Source organism: Pinus tabuliformis, chromosome 6 (assembly GCF_031772625.1).
Source record: "Pinus tabuliformis cultivar Carrire ecotype Pingquan chromosome 6, CPIR1, whole genome shotgun sequence".
NCBI classification, from domain to species: Eukaryota; Viridiplantae; Streptophyta; class Pinopsida; order Pinales; family Pinaceae; genus Pinus; species Pinus tabuliformis.
Window position 1 is genome coordinate 1,129,589,001 of NC_142292.1, and position 19,927 is coordinate 1,129,608,927.

Here is a 19,927-nt window from a genome sequence, read left to right on the forward strand (position 1 = left end):
CCTGAGAAACTTGGGGTTGACATACAACAGGTAGCACTTGTACTTGCGACGCAGTCACCATAGCAGGTATAGTGGGAATATTCGACACAGGTTGAACAGGTTGCATTGAATATACAACCCTTGGTTGCTGAGGCAGTATTGGTACCCAACCACTGGATGTAATTCCAGTTTGACCTGAACTTTGTTGTAAACTCCCACATGGTTGTTCTCCGGGAGGGAACAATGAAAAGGCATACTGCCCTCCATATGGTGGCAATCCAGTACTTAAAGGGTAGATTGGCCTTTGAAGACACATTGGATCAATTTGTTGAGTTTCAACATAAGAAATACCAGATGATAATCCAGATGAAGAAATAGGAACAGACCATGTCATCGAAATAGTCCCTGATTGGACTCCAGCTTGTTGTTGATAACTTTCCGAGACAGATGGTATACCGGCGAACATTGTTGGAGTAGCAGCAGGAGGTTTTGTTGCTGCTGTGTCGGATGACACAGTCCTAGATGTCGACAGTTGATCAGACATATCTAGTCTATCCAAAAGATTTCCTAGCGATTCTACAAGAACTTGCGATGAAGGGAGACTAACTTCGAAGATCAATGAGGGAAAGGTGATGATTGTTCCGTTTAAAATAAATTTTAGACGCTTTTGACACAAATTGTTTTTTCAGTTTTTAAGAGTTGAGAAAAAACAAAAGATGACTCTAGTCGCCTTCGATTTTTAATGAGCCTGAAGTGACAAGTGCTCAGATGGACCTTTTCCATTAAGGAGTCTGAAAAGGAACGAAAGGGACTACTCTGGAAGTCTAGGTAGAGGGAGTACCAAACCAATCACAAAACTCCAGAATACTTTTTACGGTATGGCAGTCAATCTTCCCGAATGTTGTGTTCAGTGCATTGCGATCGATAGGGCAGCAGACACGGCTTCCTATGGATAAAGGATTTAAGCCTATAGGGGTCTCCCAAAATATACTCGACGGTACGTGGGAGCACAAGTCCGTACTGGCACTTATCGTCTCAAAGTGGAGGAATCACCCAACCATCAGTGAGAACAACAGTTACCAGGCTTTATGATGCCGGAATACGTCTCTAGCCTAGACCTCTAAATGTTGTGCGTTAAGTTCGAAAGCATTGTTAGATTCATTGAATTTATTTTAAGTTGATCTTGCTTATGAAGTTTGCCTTTCGGGTTCACCACAAGATGTAGATGTAATTCCTAAAATGCAATCTAAAGATGATAAACAAACTTTTTATCTCTTTTGTGCAATGAAAATCCTAGCTACTAGGGAAAAGAAAGACAGAATCTTTTCACAAAGAGCAAAGAGCACACTGTAAATGCACTTTCCTAAATCAAGCCAAACAGACTGTCTAAATGCAAATGCACATGCATGTATTTGTTTTCGACTTTCTTAGTATTGATGCTAAAAAGAAAGTTGATGTACAAATCTGAATTTGCTTTCAAGTGACAAACACAAACAAGCTTCTTTTCGAAATCAAAAGATAGAGACGATTACAACACCTTGCGACTTTGAAATGAACACTTGTTCTTGACACTAGAAAATCACAAATTCAAACCAAAGCAATAGTAACAGTATAATCGACCACCAACAGCAATCAAACTTTCTCCTATGATCGAAATCGACACTTGCGACATATCCAAATCAAAGGACGACAGTACAACTATTCTACTTTTGCAATGGAAAACTGTAAACGACTCAACAAACACACAAAAACATCTACAGTTATTTTGTACAAAGGAGGCGGAATAACAGCAAGGAAAAGGGGTTTTAAACAGACACATATACTGATCACGGGCAGCAAAATTCAGAGATAGAACTGGAGAAAATGAAGCACAAGAACCACAGCTGCACAGTGCTAGTCTGATCAGCGCACCTGTAACACAGAGAAAATGGACTGCAGCACAGGTTGCCCTTTCGGGAAGTGCGCTGAAATTCAGGATCTCTTAATAATACCTACGCTGGGCCAGAAACGAGAATTTTTCCGAGTTCTGGGTCATAGTTTGCAGCTCAGTCTTTGGTTTTTGGCCGAGTAAAAGCAATCAGTAATGCACAATCAGGGGTAGATCTAAGGAGGGTCTAAGAGCTATCACAAGGGCAATCAAATAGTTTGTGAATCAGCTATTCAAATCATAAACCGATCCAGTGAATGGATTGAAGCAGCAGATGTCTACTTTGCATTTGTTATGGCAAATGCAGTTCAAATGCTACTTATAAGTTTATGAAACAAACAACAAAGAATGATACACAAACAAACTAATTAGACGTCCCTAGTGGAGTGGCCATTTTGTTACCAGGAAAAGTTTCTATTTAGAACTGCTCTATCCCACTAAGGTTTGATAGTTGCCTTAGAAACAAACAGAGAAAAAATACTTTTGTATTTCCTTTATGAACTATAGATAGAGAGGAATAGAAAGAACCAACCTGTGTCTTGCGCTAATCTTTTGATTCAATCCCTCTCTTCTTTGACAGCTTCCAGCTACCTGCTCCCTTACTTGCCCAGCTTCACCAAGTACCTGTAAGATCACAGAAGAAGAACATTATACAAAGACATGGATCTATATTCATAAACAACTTAGGATCAGATTTAAGTTAACCATACAAATGTAACAAGCATCAATGATACACAAGCATGGAGAAAAACTCAAATAGTTTTTATTGATAAATAAGAAAATATCCAGGAGGAGTTACAACCGATGGTTCCTGACCCAGCATCAACCTCCCAGCAAAGAAGCCCCTCTTCATCTCCAACAAAGCATAGATCACACAATACTCTGATGTTTGCCTCAAAACCAACAGCAATTCCTTACAATGTGCAAAATTCCAGCCTCTGGATCTCTGGGATGAGGGATCCATATATAGATATGTGTAAGGAGGATGAGTCAGCTTGTGATTTGATTAGTGTCTTCTCTCTATCAGTTCTTGCTTCCACTTGGAGACTGAAGGCCTCTTACTCATCCTTGGTCGAATTCAGTGAGGCAAGTGTCACAGGAGAAGATTCTGGAAGCTTCCATTGTCTCTCCACCTCGCGGAATGACACTTCCATTTGTCATTTCTCGCCCAACGCAACCTCATAGTGCATTTAGGTGCGTTGAAACGCACCTAGCCAGTGTATTTAGGTGCAATGCAATGCACCTAGCCAGTGGAGCAGCTGAAATGATCCTGTTTTGACTTATTCTGAGCAATTTCTGGTGGAGAACTTCTGGGAGAAGCTGTAATTTGTTGACCTTGTTCCTTTAGGTGTTAGAACAACACTTTTAGGGACTTAGGAGCCCTTGGTTTATGGACATTTCATTCTTGGAGTTGTAAGGCACAAAAATGTCTATAACAGTTAAGGAAAATTCAAGACAACACACATGCACCACAATCTATGATATCAGTACTTGACATCCTATTCCTTTCCAATACAAATTTACAAAATCAAGATTTGCATGAATGAGAGGAATTCTTTAAGGAGTGATACATTTGATGTCGTTACTCCTACTGGTTACATATAAGAGAAGAATAAGACATATGAAGGATTTCTATACTAATAAATCCAATACCTAAAGTGAATCCCATGAACCCCCACTCAAGGAAGAAAAGGTATAGTAAGCCAAACCGCAATAATATATGATTAACAACTTAGTGAAAATGTAGAGGATCATACTTAATCCCAACATTAATATTTTGGTCCATTCCCATTCATAGTGGGCATGAGCTATACTAGGGAAAAAGGATACCAATGAGCATACTTCAGAACCCAATAAGCTCTCGTCTCGATATATTTATGTATGCCAAGTCCCATGAATATAATGAATCCAAAATTTCTTGATAGGAACCCCACTAAACAAGAAAACTTATTCACTACCATGATTAAAAGCAATATTGATCGATGCATAACAACATAGTCCTTTCCTCTTTTGGCATTTATCGATTTTCTAACACGATTAAGGAAGTGTGGGGTTTGTGTTTTGTCACTATTCAAGAACTTTCATTTTCTACAGCTTTTTTTTCAATCTCTAGTTGTTCCTTCATTTGGACACTAAAAATGAGATAATACCATAACCAACTACTATTTGCAACATAATTTCCACGTTGGGAAAAGGGTAATTTTCCTTCTTACGAGCTAAATTAAGGTTTCTAAAGTCAACAAAAAGTCTGATTCTCCAATTTTTCTTCCTAAAAATTACCAAGTTAGAACACCATTATGAATGACAAGTCTGTGCTATAATCCCAGTTGAGAGCATCTTTTGAAGCTCCTTCTGGAGTACATGGGCCAACTTAGGATTAACCTGCCTATGTTTTTTATGGAATGGCTTAGAATTTTCATTTATCAAAGGGATAATATGTTCCATAACATATTCCCTATAGCCTTTCAATTCATCATAATAATATGCTAGGACATCTTGATATTCATGAAGTAAATTAATCAACTGCTTTCTTTCTTCATCAATGGTACCTTTACCAATCTTAGTAATCTTCGGATCTTCTGAAGTACTAATATTTGATATGGTGAATTACCTAGGATGGATTGATTTTATTTTCTTCATTCTCTTTGTGGCATCGTGCCTATCAATGAATCGCTCCAAAGCTACTTGACCTTTGGGGGTAAGATAAGTTACATCATCATTCTCAATAGAATAACATCCTTCCCTTTTATAACCGATATTAAAATCTTCAAATTCTTCTAAATTATTAAAAAAAAATACCACCTAACTATCATCATGAAACACTTGTCAATGCTCAATGTTATAAGGGACCAAAGGCCTAAAGATAACCTCAATCTTGACTTTATCACTTATTATAATATAAAACATTTGAAAAATAGAGGAAATAACTGCAAGCTCATCGATATGGCTATTATCTTCTCCAAGGACATTCTCAAGACTAAAAGCATCAAACAACTCCATAATGTCCGATATCGCATTTTAATATTTCTTAAGCCTATCATTATTACATGAAAATTTACTTTGACTTGCTAAATGATAACATTTGAATCTCCCTTAACACTAACCAGTTGTTGAAGCCCCGAAAATCGAGTCGACAACAAGGGGGATACCCGCCCGGTCCGAACCTTGGTTGGAAGCTCCTTATCCGTTTGGTATAGCGGGTCCAACTGGGGATAATGGGACCAGTTTCCCAATCTATGGGTGTGTGTGTGTAGAATTGGATGTTGCTAATCTAACAGTAACTATCTAAGCTATTCTAAATCAAACTTTAATCTAATTCTATACTATGGTAATCTAATAAAAACAGCACATCTAATCTATGCTAACCCGGGATGTAACTCTTCTATTATGCGATCTAAAGAGATTTCATATAACAACTGGTAATAAAGATCATTCAGCGATTATAAGAAAGGAAATCAATTAAGATGAACTATTTCGCATAAAAAGTTAGGCAAAACAGTTATGAACAGCATATCGCATAATAAGCTATTCATACATTAAACATAAATAAATAGCTACCACTGTACAAAAGTGCCAAATGCTAACTCAAGCATTCATGCAATAACATATAAACAACTAAAAACTGTATATCACTTTAACATATAAGCAGAAATGGTCAAGAGATAAAAGTACCATTTATGACTGGTCTTACTCATAAGCTTCAAGCAATAATGATTTATTTCTCCTTGCTCTAACATCTACTAAGAGTACAAAAGTGCAACATCAATAGTAGATATCAAATACAAACATCAACAAATCTTGATCCATTCATTCACCAAAACCTCCTCTGAGGGTGCAAAAGTGCATGTTCTGAGGACAAGTTTTTGATAAATTTCTGGACCCTTCTCTAAATGCATGAGAAGGGTTTAAATACTACTAACTAAATAACTTAATTACACATATTCAGGATACGGTTTAAATGACCGCCCCTTTTCTACACAAAATTATTTCTAAAAATTAAATCTAATATCTAACTATTTCTGCCTTTGCTCATTAGTGTTTCGAGCATTCAATATTTACCTGGGTAGAGTCGGTTGATTGTCTTCCGCTTTTGGTTGAGCTAAGCAAACAAAAATGGCAAGCGTTGGCACCATTCTTTTCCAGCAAAATAGCAGATATACTTGAGAATCATCTCTGGCTATGTGGATTTACTGTGTATGCTCAGTAATAACCCAAATTCCACTTGGTTAACCCTCAAATTGCCTCTGCCTTTGCTTTCCTGCGTTTCCGGGCTTACGAGTGACTAAGAAGTTAGGGACTTTTCTTTTTGAGCAATTTTCTCAGCGATGCGTGATTAGCACTAGGCGCTAATTGCGCATCGAAAACTGCCTCCGTTCTTTGATCCGGGCCTTTCTAGTGCGTTTTTCGCCTTTAGCACCTTTCCTTTACCGGGTATAAGCTTTTAAAATTTTGCAAACATACTGCTTTTGTAAGCTTCTAACCTTGAGCGTTAAATCGCCTGTTGATATCAGCATTGTTCAATTATTCATTGAACCATGGCTCTGACTGATAGATCTGTAATGGATAACTCAGAAGCGCTCTGGAATTCGCGACTCTGTTGCATGCGGTATCCGTTCATGAGGGCATTTCTTCTCTGCTTCCGAGCTTTGGAGCTTTATCCTTTTTCTTTAATCGCTCCCCGCACATTGCTTCATATTGTTTCTGTTTTTTATTCCTGCAGTTCACACATAAGGAGAGAGCAATGATAATAAAAATTGAGAAGAAAGCCCTGAGCTCTACGGATGTAAAAAACATGCCACCTTACATGAACTAACTCTTCAAAAACACAAAACTGTCTTTCATTAACACTTGGCGTACATTCATTAATTTTCATTAACGCGCGTATTCAATTTTTCTTGAATGTTGAGCCGGGGAAAATCTGCGATGGACGATCTCTGCGATTTGCATCGCAGCATCGCGTTATCGCGTTATCGCGTTTTTTATGAAGATGTGTTATCGCAGGGTTGACCGATCACGCCGATCGCAGGATTACGGATTGTTGTTTCGCGCGATCGCAGGATCGCCGACCGCAGTATCGCATTATCGCAGGATCGCAGATTGTTACAATTCGTTAAATAGTTATGTGTTGTTTTTGCGATGTTGCAATATACAATGTTGCATATCGGCCATCGGCAATTTCTTAAAGTTTTCATTTGTGAGCATTTCTTAATGCATGCGATGCGATGGATTTCGCGTCACATTCTTGCAATTATTAATTTTACTCACAAGGAAATGTCCTATCTTCTTCGCGCGATGCGATATTTTCTTAAGGAGTATAATACATGAGTTTTAATTGAATTTTTTGAATTTTTTACTAAGGGTCCCCACTTACCTAGTGTTATTACTAATACTAAGTAAGGAGGGGGGTTGTTGGTGGCCACAACAATTGGCGATTCACTTGGAAGAACCAGTTATCTCTGTTTTCCTATTGAATTTTTCAAACTTCCAAAACAGAAAATTTTTCAGAAATTTAAACTTTGTTATGGACAGATAGAGTACATTATGCTTTAAACTGTCAATGATATTTTGTTTCAACCTCTTTTCATTCTAATTATTTTCTCCCTTAGGCTAGTCCTTGTATTTACATCGGCCATTACTTGGTCTTGTAAAGATAAAATAAAGTCTCCTCTGTAAACCAGTTTTAAATATGCTCATTTGTCGTAGGTAGAGCCTCTGCTGCCAGCAGGCGTTTATAGCCTTGACAGGGTTACCTGTTACCCATCAATGATCTTGTATCCTACTTAAGGTGACCTACAACTTTCAAAGAAAAAATCCATATTTACACTTATTGCTTTGATTTTCTTTTTATTCTTAAAGAACAATGCCTTGGTTCGGTAGCCAAATTATGACACTGTCAATCACTTGATTCATAACTGTGTTGAACAAGTCGACTCGTGATGAGACCTCTTGTCTTTTGATTGCAACAATCTTGAGTCATTGCCCTGTTGTGGTAGACAGTATTGGCAAAGTCAACAAGTTATGATATATGTGATCATGATAAGCCGGCTCGTGATGAGACCTCTTACTCTTCAAGATATAGTGTATCCTTAGCAGGGAGGAAGTCATTGTTTCCTTAATATAGCTCTGGACAACAATAATAGAGTTTTTTGGAAACAGCTGTTCTACAGAGAATCTTCATTTTGTTATTGATACCTTTCATTGTGCTGATATAAAACAATTTCTTCACTAAATGTTGCTTTCATCAAATTCCTTGAAGTTGAAACTCGTATCATATATAGGGTGAAGTTTGTAACTGTATCTGTCAATAATAAAGACCAATTTTCCAAAAGGTTTCCTATTTATACAAGCGAAAAGCTCAAAATATGAAAGAGAATTGGTGTCTTTTTCATAAATACCTAATGTAACCATTCACAACTGGTTTTATTATGAAAAGAAAAACTATTCTATCAAAAATAGAAGAATAATCTTCTATGGAAAATATTTTTTGAGAATTTGTCCATTAACAGGCAAAGGATCCCTCCTGCCTACTAAATCTTGTAACACAAAGGTTGATGGACCTATGACTTCAACAATCTGAAAAGGACCAAGCCACATCCTTTGAAATTTTGTGTGTTTGCCCTTTTCTTCATGAGCCTTATCCCACTTTAAAACTAAATCTCCCATCTAAAAATCTTTTTTGGTCATTATGTTTGAATCAAAAGAGGATTTTACTAGCGCTTGATGATGAGCATGCATTTTCTTAGCTTGTTCTCTTTGTTCTTCTAATTTAATTATTTCCATTTGTCTCAGCTGTAAGGAGGAAGTGGATACTTCATCAATGTATTGTGTTAAAGACAAAGAGGGAATGGCTAAGTGAGTTGGAAGAACCAATTGTTTCCCATAAACTAAATTAAATGGAGAAATGCCGATTGAAGCTTTTTGCGTTATCCTATCTGCCCATAAAGCATATACCAAAGCTTTGTGCAAATTCTTTTGATTATGGTCAACCGTTCTTTTAATAATCCTAATTAGGTTTTTATTTGTTGACTCAGCTGGCCCATTACCTTGCGGATAGTAATTGGCTGAATATTTAAGTTTGAATCAGTCATTGCATTTCCAGAAAAGTATGATGCATTGTCAAACATTAAAGCAGATGGCAATCCAAACCTAGTGATTATGAATTGATCTATGAATTCAATAATATTTTCAGAATTAGCAATCTTGAGCGGAACTGCTTCTACCCATTTTGTGAAATAATCTGTTGTCGTGAGGATGTATCTATGCTGCTTAGAAGAGTGAGGAACGATCTCACCTATTATGTCCAAGCCCCACTGACTAAAAGGTTGCTCGATGTTTACCAGCTGTAGTGGCAGGGACGGCTTCTTTTGTCTTCCAGCAATAGTTTGGCAGACTTGACATTTCCTCACATAACTGTGCGAGTATTTGAACACTGTGGGCCAGTAATATCCTACGCGTAAGATTTTATGTGCAGTAGCATCTCCAGCATAGTGTCTGCCTGCTGACCCATCGTGGAGTTCTTGCAAAACTTTTTCAGCTTCAGTTTTTTCAAGACACCTAAGAAGGACATAATCATAATTTTTTCTGAAAAGAATGTCATTTATGAGCTGATATTGTTTAGCTTTCAATCTTAGAGCTCTTTTCTTAGTATGATCAAGGTGTGAAGGAGCATACATGTTCTTAATATAATAAATGATATCAGCATATAATGATTCTACATCGTTTAGGCTTACCTCACCCATTTGTACCTCTTCAGATGGAGTCTCAGAAATTTGCGATGCTCTGGCCAGCATTTTGCAGAAGCCTTGACCTCTTACAATGTTTGCTGGTTTGATCTCAAGGTCGTATTCCTGTAAGGCAGTAACCCAATTGGCCCTTTTCTCACCCACATCCTTTTGCACTAGAAGATTCTGTACCGCTAGAAACGGTAATATGATCTTAGTATGGGTTTTAAGTAAGAAAGGTCTGAAGTATTTGACCGCTTTGAAAACAGCATCAACCTGTTTCTCCACGTCAGAATAATTGAGTTCAGCACCTTGTAAATTTGAGCTAAAAAACGCAATTGGAGCTTCCGCTTTTTCTTTATTCGCTTGAGTTAGTATCGTGGCATATGACTTATCTGAGGCAAATGTGTATAAAATAAAAGATTCTGAAAAATTCAGGGTTGCTAAAGATGGAGCATTAATAATGGCTTGCTTGATTAGGTTGAATGCTTGATGTTCATCTTGACCCCATTTAAAATTTGAATTCTTTTTAATCATGGTCTGCAAAGGAGACACGATTCGTGAAAAACTGGAATGAATCTCTTTACAAAATTGATTTGACCAAGGAAAGATTGCATGGCTTTTCTGTTATGAGGTAGGGATATTTCATAAATTTCTTTGATTATGTCGGGATCAATGTGAATACCGGACTTTGACACTATGAATCCTAGAAGTTTCCCTTCACTTAATGTGAAAAAATATTTCTTTGGGTTAAGAGAAATTCCATACCTTAGACACCGTTGAAATATTTGTTTCAGTTCTTTGACATGGTCACTTCGCTTCTTGGAGTACACTGTTATATCATCCAAATAAATTACTACAGATTTATTGACTAAACCTTTGAATGCAATGTCCATGGCTCTCTGAAATGTAGCACTAGCATTAATCAAACCAAATGGCATCTTACGATATGCATATGTGCCCCATTTAGTTTTGAATGTGGTTTTCAACTAATCATCAGCATGTACCAACACTTGATTGTACCCTGAAAATCCATCCAAGAAAGACATTAGTTCTGAGCCCGCCACCGCTTGCAGTATTTGCTCCATAGGTGTAAGAGGAAAATTGTCTTTTTGACAGGCTTTGTTAAGATTCCGAAAGTCAATGCAAATCCTAATATCTCCGTTTTTCTTTCTAACGGGTACCATATTGGAGACCCATTTGGAATGCCTAACGGGAAAAATTATCCTAGCTTTCAGTAACTTGTTGAGCTCAGGTTTTATCTGATTTTCTAAATTGGGGTGGATTTTTCTCAATTTTTGTTGGACAGGTTTTTCGTTATCGATCATGGGAATAGTACGCTAGATGATAGAAGTGTTGTATGTTTTCAGCTCATCATAATTCTAGGCAAAAACATTTTTATATTGTCTCAAAAGACGAATATATGCTAGTTTCTCTTCAGGGGCTAGGCCGAGGCCTAGATTAATGCTTTGTGGTTTAGCATCGATCCCTAGGTTTACTAATTCGTAGTTCAGAGTTGAACTATAGAGTTTTGAATTGGTAGACCTCTTAAAACGATCTTTCAAATCGTATAAGTCTTCTAGCTTGACCACTGAATTCGGTATAGCATTATTAGTGCTATTTTGTTGCAATTGTAGATCGTGCTGGTCTTTGTCGATTATTTGATTGGAGTAGGATCCTTCGAATGTGAGGAAATTTACGATATTAGGATCATCATTGAATACTCTCCAATTTGTGATGTTATCAGGAATGGACGATCTAAAAATTAATTCTATTGAGAATCTATCTGGACTAAAATCTTCGGAGGGAATAAGCTTAGAAGCTATGTTAGCCAAAAGGTCTGCACTTGCGTTTTGGAGTCTGGGGATTGAAGAAATATTAAACGCTATGAAGTGCTCAGTCAGATATTGTACTAAAGATTGGTAGTGTTTTAAGTGACCTAATAAGCAATGTATAGTGTTACGTACCTGCTTAACCACAATCTCAGAGTCTCCAAAGACTTGAAGATACTTGACATCTAACCCGATTGCCTTGTACAGGCCTTGAACCAAAGCCTCGTATTCTACTGTATTGTTTGTGCAATAAAATTCGAGTCTGCATGTGAGCATGATCTTTTCACCTTCTGGACTAATCAGAACGCATCCTGCTCCTGCTCCTTTGTTAGATCTAGAGCCATCAAAAAATAATTTCCAAAACAAAGATGTATTTACAGGTTTATCTAAAAAATTAATACATTTCAAACTATCAGTTCGAGAAAAATTTTCAACTTGGGACAAAACTGAATTTTCTAAATAAGGTGATGCATGAGCATTGAAATTGCCGAGGAAAGAATCTACCGAGTAATTACCAATGATACTGCTGTTATACACTACCAGTTCATTTTCTCCCTCTAACTCCGTTACTATGTACTTCTGGTGTAGCTCTCGTTCAACTTTTATTTGATTCGGTTTACCATTGTAGGGCAGCCACATGTGCGACCAATAAGTTGCGAAGTATCCATGGAGTTTTTCTAACCAATCCCTGCTAAGGATTAAGCCATAGAATTCTGGGATGTCAGCAACTAGAATGTCAATAACCTGACATACCTTCAGGTTGGATGACAATCTTATGGTTACTTGATTTAGTTCGTCGATCACTTCGACTTGAGATCGATCGAGCTGAACTATGCGCACTGCAGATTTCTGTGGTTGAAATTTAATTTGGCACAAATAGATTTGGGTAAAATATTCGATGAAGCACCGGAATCTACCAAACAATTGTGCACATTTTTATTGAAGATTTCATAAGTAAGGAGAAACGGGGGAGTGTGAGATCTTGATCTTCCTCCAATCAAGGCGATGTCATTTGGATTAATCTTACTGATCACGTTCGTTGGAGGTCTTCCCATGTTGTGGGAAGCTTGAGAAAGTACAGTGGTAGGCAAAGGTGCAACGGGCACGGCATGTAATTCTTTCATCATTATCTTCTGTTGATGTTTCAATTTGCTCAGTTCGTAAAGGGTGATATTAGCCCTAGTCTTTTTCATGTCATCAATAATATTGTACTCTATTTCATCCGACACTATCAGTGTTTTCGATGGATTCATTTCATCTGCTTGGACTGGGCTAGTTTGAGTCGCTTTGGATGTCATTTTCTTTGTTGCGACTTTATCTTTTGTTGCAGAGCTTGCGCTCTTTTGCTTAGGGGTAGTTTGGGGAGGATCAAGCTGATTTTTACTTCGTGTGCTAACTGGAAATACTTCTTGATCTTCCTCTTGTGGGAGGATGAAGTCCCACATTCCTTGTAATTCCACAACTTCTTCGTCATCGGTCTGCCCTTCAGTGGCAATTTCCTCTTCCTCTTCCTCGGATTCAGCATTTGAAATGGCATTGGGTGGCTTTGCATCCGTTGAAGGACCTCTTTTAAAAGCTCTGTAGGGATTTTTCGAAGAAGTTTCCGCTACTTGTTTTTTTATGTCGACCATCTCATTGGACATGGTCTTTAGAACTTTCTGCAATCCTTCCAAATCAAAAGGATCTTTTGGCTGTTTCTTCTTGTAGTCTTCCTTGAAGGTGAATTTTTTGGACTTACGTTCCTCTATCACGGATCTCTTTTCCAGGGCTAGTATTCGTTTTTCTACTGCTATCGCCTCTTTCATGTTTTCAGCTAAGGTTGTTTTATTTGCCCTATCCACGAAGATGTGTATGTTCGATGGCAGAGCGGTAATATACCATTCGCATCGTACTTCTTCGCTGGGCTGAGAAGCAATAGGAATTTTGTTGAAAATTTTGTTGAACCGTAAATTGAAATCCTTAATAGGCTCTCTAGCTTCAGCTTTAAGATTGGATAGGTCATTGATTAATGTTGTCGTTGATCTATCATCACCAAAATTGGTTAGGAATTGGTCCTGGAAGATATCCCAACTTGTAATGGATCCGGAGGGTAATGAAAAGTACCATGACCCGGCTGTCCCTTGCAGTGTATAGGGAAAAAGCCGAACAACAGCATCTTCATTAGTAACCCCATTGAGATTAATGGAAAGCATGAAGTTATTTATGTGCTCTTCTGCTAGCATAGCTGCCTCGGGATTGAATTTGAGCAGCCATTTCTCAGGATGGGCCGGTATTTGACTCAAGGGTGCAGACATTAATACTGCCCCTGGGTTGTTCCATGGAAACTGGGCCATCGTTGAACTGCTAACAGAGGAAAGTGCAGAAGATGATGCTTGTGGCTGGGAGGATGAGGATACTACGATCTTAGATGATTGAAGAGGGGTTGTGGTGGTTCCAGTGGACGGATGGACGATGATCTAGAGTGGAGGTGTGGATGGTTGACTTCGCGGTGAAGTCGTTGGGATGGATGATGCGGATGAAAGAGTCTCACTGTCAGACTCTTGCGGTGATTTCCTTGCTCTTTTCCTGGTGGGAAGAGGTAATTCGGTTGGCTGAATGCCAAAATTTTCACTCTTTAGCCTAGTCAGGGGATGAGCAGGGTTGTACTGCGAAGTCACACTGCCTTGAGATTTATCAGACCTCTGAGGGGAGATGGAAAATCACTGAAGTTTGTGAATCAGGGATTCGACTTCAGGAGGTTCAATGGTAGATTGGTCTGAAATATCAGGGTGGGTAGCAGCGGTTGATACTCGAGCAACTTCTGACTCTGGATTTAAATGTAATGGGGAAGTCGGGGGGGATGATGAGGGCGATTTACTCTCAGAATGGTATTCAGATTTGGATTTACTTTTCATTCATAGTTCAGGCCCTCCTTCTACTGCCAAATATGTTGAAGCCCCGAAATCGGGTCGACAACAAGGGGGGTACCCGCCCAGTCCGGACCTTGGTTGGCAGCTCTTTATCCGTTTGGTATAGCGGGTCCGACTGGGGATAATGGGACCAGATTCCCAATCTATGGGTGTGTGTGTGTAGAATTGGATGTTGCTAATCTAACAGTAACTATCTAAGCTATTCTAAATCAAACTTTAATCTAATTCTATACTATGGTAATCTAATAAAAACAGCACATCTAATCTATGTTAACCAGGATGTAACTCTTCTATTATGCGATCTAAAGAGATTTCATATAACAACTAGTAATAAAGATCATTCAGGATTATAAGAAAGGAAATCAATTAAGATGAACTATTTCGCATAAAAATTTAGGCAAAACAGTTATGAACAGCATATCGCATAATAAGCTATTCATACATTAAACATAAATAAATAGCTACCACCATACAAAAGTGCCAAATGGTAAATCAAGCATTCATGCAATAACATATAAACAACTAAAAACTGTATATCACTTTAACATATAAGCAGAAATGGTCAAGAGATAAAAGTACCATTTATGACTGGTCCTACTCATAAGCTTCAAGCAATAATGATTTATTTCTCCTTGCTCTAACATCTACTAAGAGTACAGAAGTGCAACATCAGTAGCAGATATCAAATGCAAACATCAACAAATCTTGATCCATTCATTCACCAAAACCTCCTCTGAGGGTGCAAAAGTGCATGTTTTGAGGACAAGTTTTTGATAAATTTCTGGACCCTTCTCTAAATGCATGAGAAGGGTTTAAATACTACTAACTAAATAACTTAATTACACATATTCAGGATATGGTTTAAATGACCGCCCTTTTTCTGAGCAAAATTATTTCTAAAAATTAAATCTAATATCTAACTATTTCTGCATTTGCTCCTTAATGTTGCGAGCATTCAATATTTGCCTGGGTAGAGTCGGCTGACTGTCTTCCGCTTTTGGTTGAGCTAAGCAAACAAAAATGGCAAGCGCTGGCACCATTTTTTTCTAGCAAAATAACAGATATACTTGAGAATCATCTTTGGCTATGTGGATTTACTGTGTATGCTCAGTAATAACCCAAATTCCACTTGGTTAAGCCTCAAATTGCCTCTGCCTTTTCTTTCTTGCGTTTCCCGGCTTACGAGTGACTAAGCAGTTAGGAACTTTGCTTTTTGAGCAATTTTCTCAGTGATGCGCGATTAGCGCTAGGCGCTAATCGCGCATCGAAAACTGCCTCTGTTCTTTGATCCGGGCCTTTCTAGTGCGTTTTTCGCCTTTAGCGCCTTTCCTTTACCAGGTATAAGCTTTTAAAATTTTGCAAACATACTGCTTTTGTAAGCTTCTAACCTTGAGCGTTAAATCGCCTGTTGATATCAGCATTGTTCAGCTATTCATTGAACCATGGCTCTGACTGATAGATCTGTAATGGATAGCTCAGCAGCGCTCTTGAATTCGTGACTCTGTTGCATCGGTATCCATTCATGAGGGCATTTCTTCTCTGCTTCCGAGCTTTGGAGCTTTATCCTTTTTCTTTAATCGCTCCCTGCACATAGCTTCATATTGTTTCTGTTTTTTATTCCTGCAGTTCACACATAAGGAGAGAGCAATGATAATAAAAATTGACAAGAAAGCCCTGAGATCTATGGATGTACAAAAACATGCCACCTGACGTGAACTAACTCTTCGAAAACACAAAACTGTCTTTCATTAACACTTGGTGTACATTCATTAATTTTCATTAACGCGCGTATTCAATTTTTATTGAATGTTGAGCCGGGGAAAATCTGCGATGGACGATCTCTGCGATTCGCATCGCAGCATCACATCATCGCGTTATCGCGTTATCGCGTTTTTTATCAAGATGTTTTATCGCAGGGTTGACCAATCACGCCGATCGCAGGATTACGGATTTCTGTTTCGCGTGATCGCAGGATCGCTGACCGCAGTATCGCATTATCGCAGGATCGCAGATCGTTATAATTCGTTAAATAGTTATGTGTTGTTTTTGCGATGTTGCGATATGCGATGTCGCATATTGGCCATCGGCGATTTCTTAAAGTTTTCGTTTGTGAGCATTTCTTAATGCATGTGATGCGATGGATTTCGCATCGCATTCTCGCAATTTATCATTTTACTCACAAGGAATGTCCTATCTTCTTCGCGCGATGCGACATTTTCTTAAGGAGTATAATACATGAGTTTTAATTGAATTTTTTGAATTTTTTACTGAGGGTCCCCACTTACCTAGTGGTATTACTAATACTAAGTAAGGAGGGGGGTTGTTGGTGGCCACAACACCAGTGTAAAATTTAGATCCTTTGCTAACCCAATACCTAAGAATAGGGCTTCATACTCAACCACATTGTTAGTAGCTTCAAATTCCAATCTATAGGAAAACTTGAAAACATGACTAAGGGGAGACTTCAACACAATTCCAAATCCTTTACCATGCTTGGAGGCTACACCATCAAAATGCATATGCCATACTTGATTCTTCAAATCATCAACCTTTTCATCCACAGGAACTATGTAATTTGACTAAATAGCATAGTTTCCCATATTAGGTTGTTCCATTATTACTTCATTATGGAAACTCTTGGGGTCTTCCATGTGGAATTTTCTTTTTGGTTCTTTTAAGTCTAATCAATCTAGTACCTATAGGAGAAGGAATTGTAACCCATTTTCTCAAACTTTCTAAATTATTTTCTACATTTTTTGATTTCTTTATCCAAAGTCTGGGAAACCTTCACATCATTAGGCTTAGCGCATTGTAATTCACAAGAAGTATTAGCAGGAAATGCATTGATATAATAAACCATGAGAGACTTTACAGGAGGTTTATAATCTTGAGGTAAAACGCTTGTAATATCATTAAACCTCTTAAATTTATCCAAGGTATCATTTTCCTTATTCTTTATAGTATTAATAGCACCAATAAAATATCTTTTTTCCTTCTTATCTCCACATCTATTCTTAAATGCATTGATAATAGCTTACAAAGAATTGAAAGAATTATTTGGAAAATCATGAAACCAATCCATAGCAACATCTTCTAGAGTCAGGATAAACATCATCATCTTAATATCTTCATGATTGTAATTAGTAGTATTGCACCACCTTCCAACACAAAGATTAAACTTCTTAAGGTGATCACTAGCACTAACTGCATTATTTCCTTGAAAAGAGGGCAAGTTATCAATAGCATTTTTCGGAATACCAGGTGAATAACCATTAATATTAGCGAAAATTTATGGGAAAACAAGTTATCCATGGGACCTTGTTGTGATTGACACCTAAAAAGAAAATGGATATCATAAAGAGCTTCATGTTTGAGATTAACAAGAAGTCTACAAGAAGAGAGCTTGTGTAATTGAACTCTAAAATCCCTTTCAGGATCCAGAGTGGGATTAACCAAGCTACTTGGATGCCTTCTAGTATACGCTCTTGTAAAAGATGGAATAAGTGGAGTCATCATTCAAAAAAAATATAAATCCAAAAGATCCAATATGCTAAAACCAAAAAGTTAGTCAAAGACCAAGAACCAAATAATAGTCCCTGGGTCAAAGATGTTGAAACGTCAGGAACAAGAAACTTATCCCCAGCAGCAGTGCCAAAATATGTTTTTGATGTCGGGTCTAAGAAAAATATCAAAAACCAAGGACAAGGAAACCTTATCCCTCATAACAATGCCAAAAAATGTTGTCGGCCAAAGTGTATACCTAAGGTGCAATGCTCAGAGTAGGGGTTGTCACCTATTCCCTATTCACTCCCTTTAAGCTCTCTCCTAGACAAGCTATGGGGTAATACCCTAAAGGTGAATGGAAAATGAAAACTTGTCGAAACAACAAATTCTAGGATATTAAGGGCAAGGCAATCACTCATTTAGACAATTTGATTTAAATTTAACCAACAAGTAATATTATTATTATTATTGAACAAGGTGAATGTTAAAAGATATATTCAATTAAATCAATATGACACTTAATGAGATTTAACAGGGATGAGACTAATGCCTTAATAACAACGCTCAAATCTAAATTAATGTACTTGCATGAAATAAACTATATCTCAAGCTATAAGAGAAGCAATGTTTCAGGACAAGGTTATTACGAAATATCAAGTGATTAGAACAATTTGATACATGATCAATGAGAGATAAAATTGTAATACAAATAAAGACGTTTTCTTCAAGTAAAGATGATATTTCAAGAAATAATGGACTTGAAAATGACAAGTATAAAATGTAAGATTTACAAGTAGAAATAATCTCACAATACCAATTACAATAACCAATTGAAATGAAAAATGAGATGCAAGATCTTGGTAAATTTTAATTATATTCATATTCTAAGGTGAATGCCTTCTTCTCATTTATCGAAGAAAGTCTTAGAACAATTTTGTTGGGATAACTACTAGGGAAGGAGGCTAAGGCATCATTAATGATACCTACCCAAGAGTTCTAGCAACCCAAGTGCCTCCATTCCTACAAGGGCTCAGGTACAAGAGAACTGCAAGGTCACTCATTTTAACCGTTGCCTAAGGGTCAAGATTCTCAGATTGGATATGAAGAAGGTTGTCCAATATTTATATCAACCAAGCTTATGCTTGGAGGTAAATTTTAAGAATGCAAAATGAGATCTAAGATGAAAATGAAAATGTTCCAAAGAGATTTGATGAAAATAATGCTTCAATAAATGAAAGAGCTAATTCACTTATAATCAATATTCACTTATAAGCACAATATGATTAGCTTACAATAATGCTTAATGACACAAATATAACGTTATTCAATGAAACAATAGAGATGCATTTAGATTAGAATATTATGTCCAAATGCCTTTAAGAATAAATGCTTCTTAAGATGTCTTTACTTATATTAGATAGTCGAAACAAGTAAAGATATATGACGAGAGATGACAAATGAGATTGATAACAAGAGATTAGAGAGACTACTCTAAATATTCAATTGCAAGTGAAACAAAGACGAGTATTATTCCAAGTGCAATTACATTAAATATTCAATGAGTGAATGCAAAGAGATCAAATCTAAACTAGGAATGCAAGAGAAACAATTTAGTAATATAGATCTAAAGTCTAAGAGAAGATAAAAGAGGATGCCTCCCTTCTAAATAAGGAGGTGAGATACCATGGGATTGAGATCCAAATCTCCCAAAAAACATAAAGAATTTTATTATTATGATACAAAGGAAGAAGTCATTTTCACATATGGAAAGGACTCTTCAACTCAAGGAGGATTACAATGATAGAAGAGCTTTACAAAACCACCTCCTTAAGATACAAAACCAAACAAGACCAGCTATTAATGATGATTCTAAACACTCCAACAAGTTGATATAATTGTCCAAAGACCTCTACAAAGGTGAAGGAAGGCCTTCAAATCCTCATAGCCTACTTAGAAAAATGATTCAATATTTATTAAAATTTTATGGAATTTTTTACGATGATTTTGTTTAAGATCAAGGCTCAAATTATTTAGAAACAATTTGGTTCGCTTATA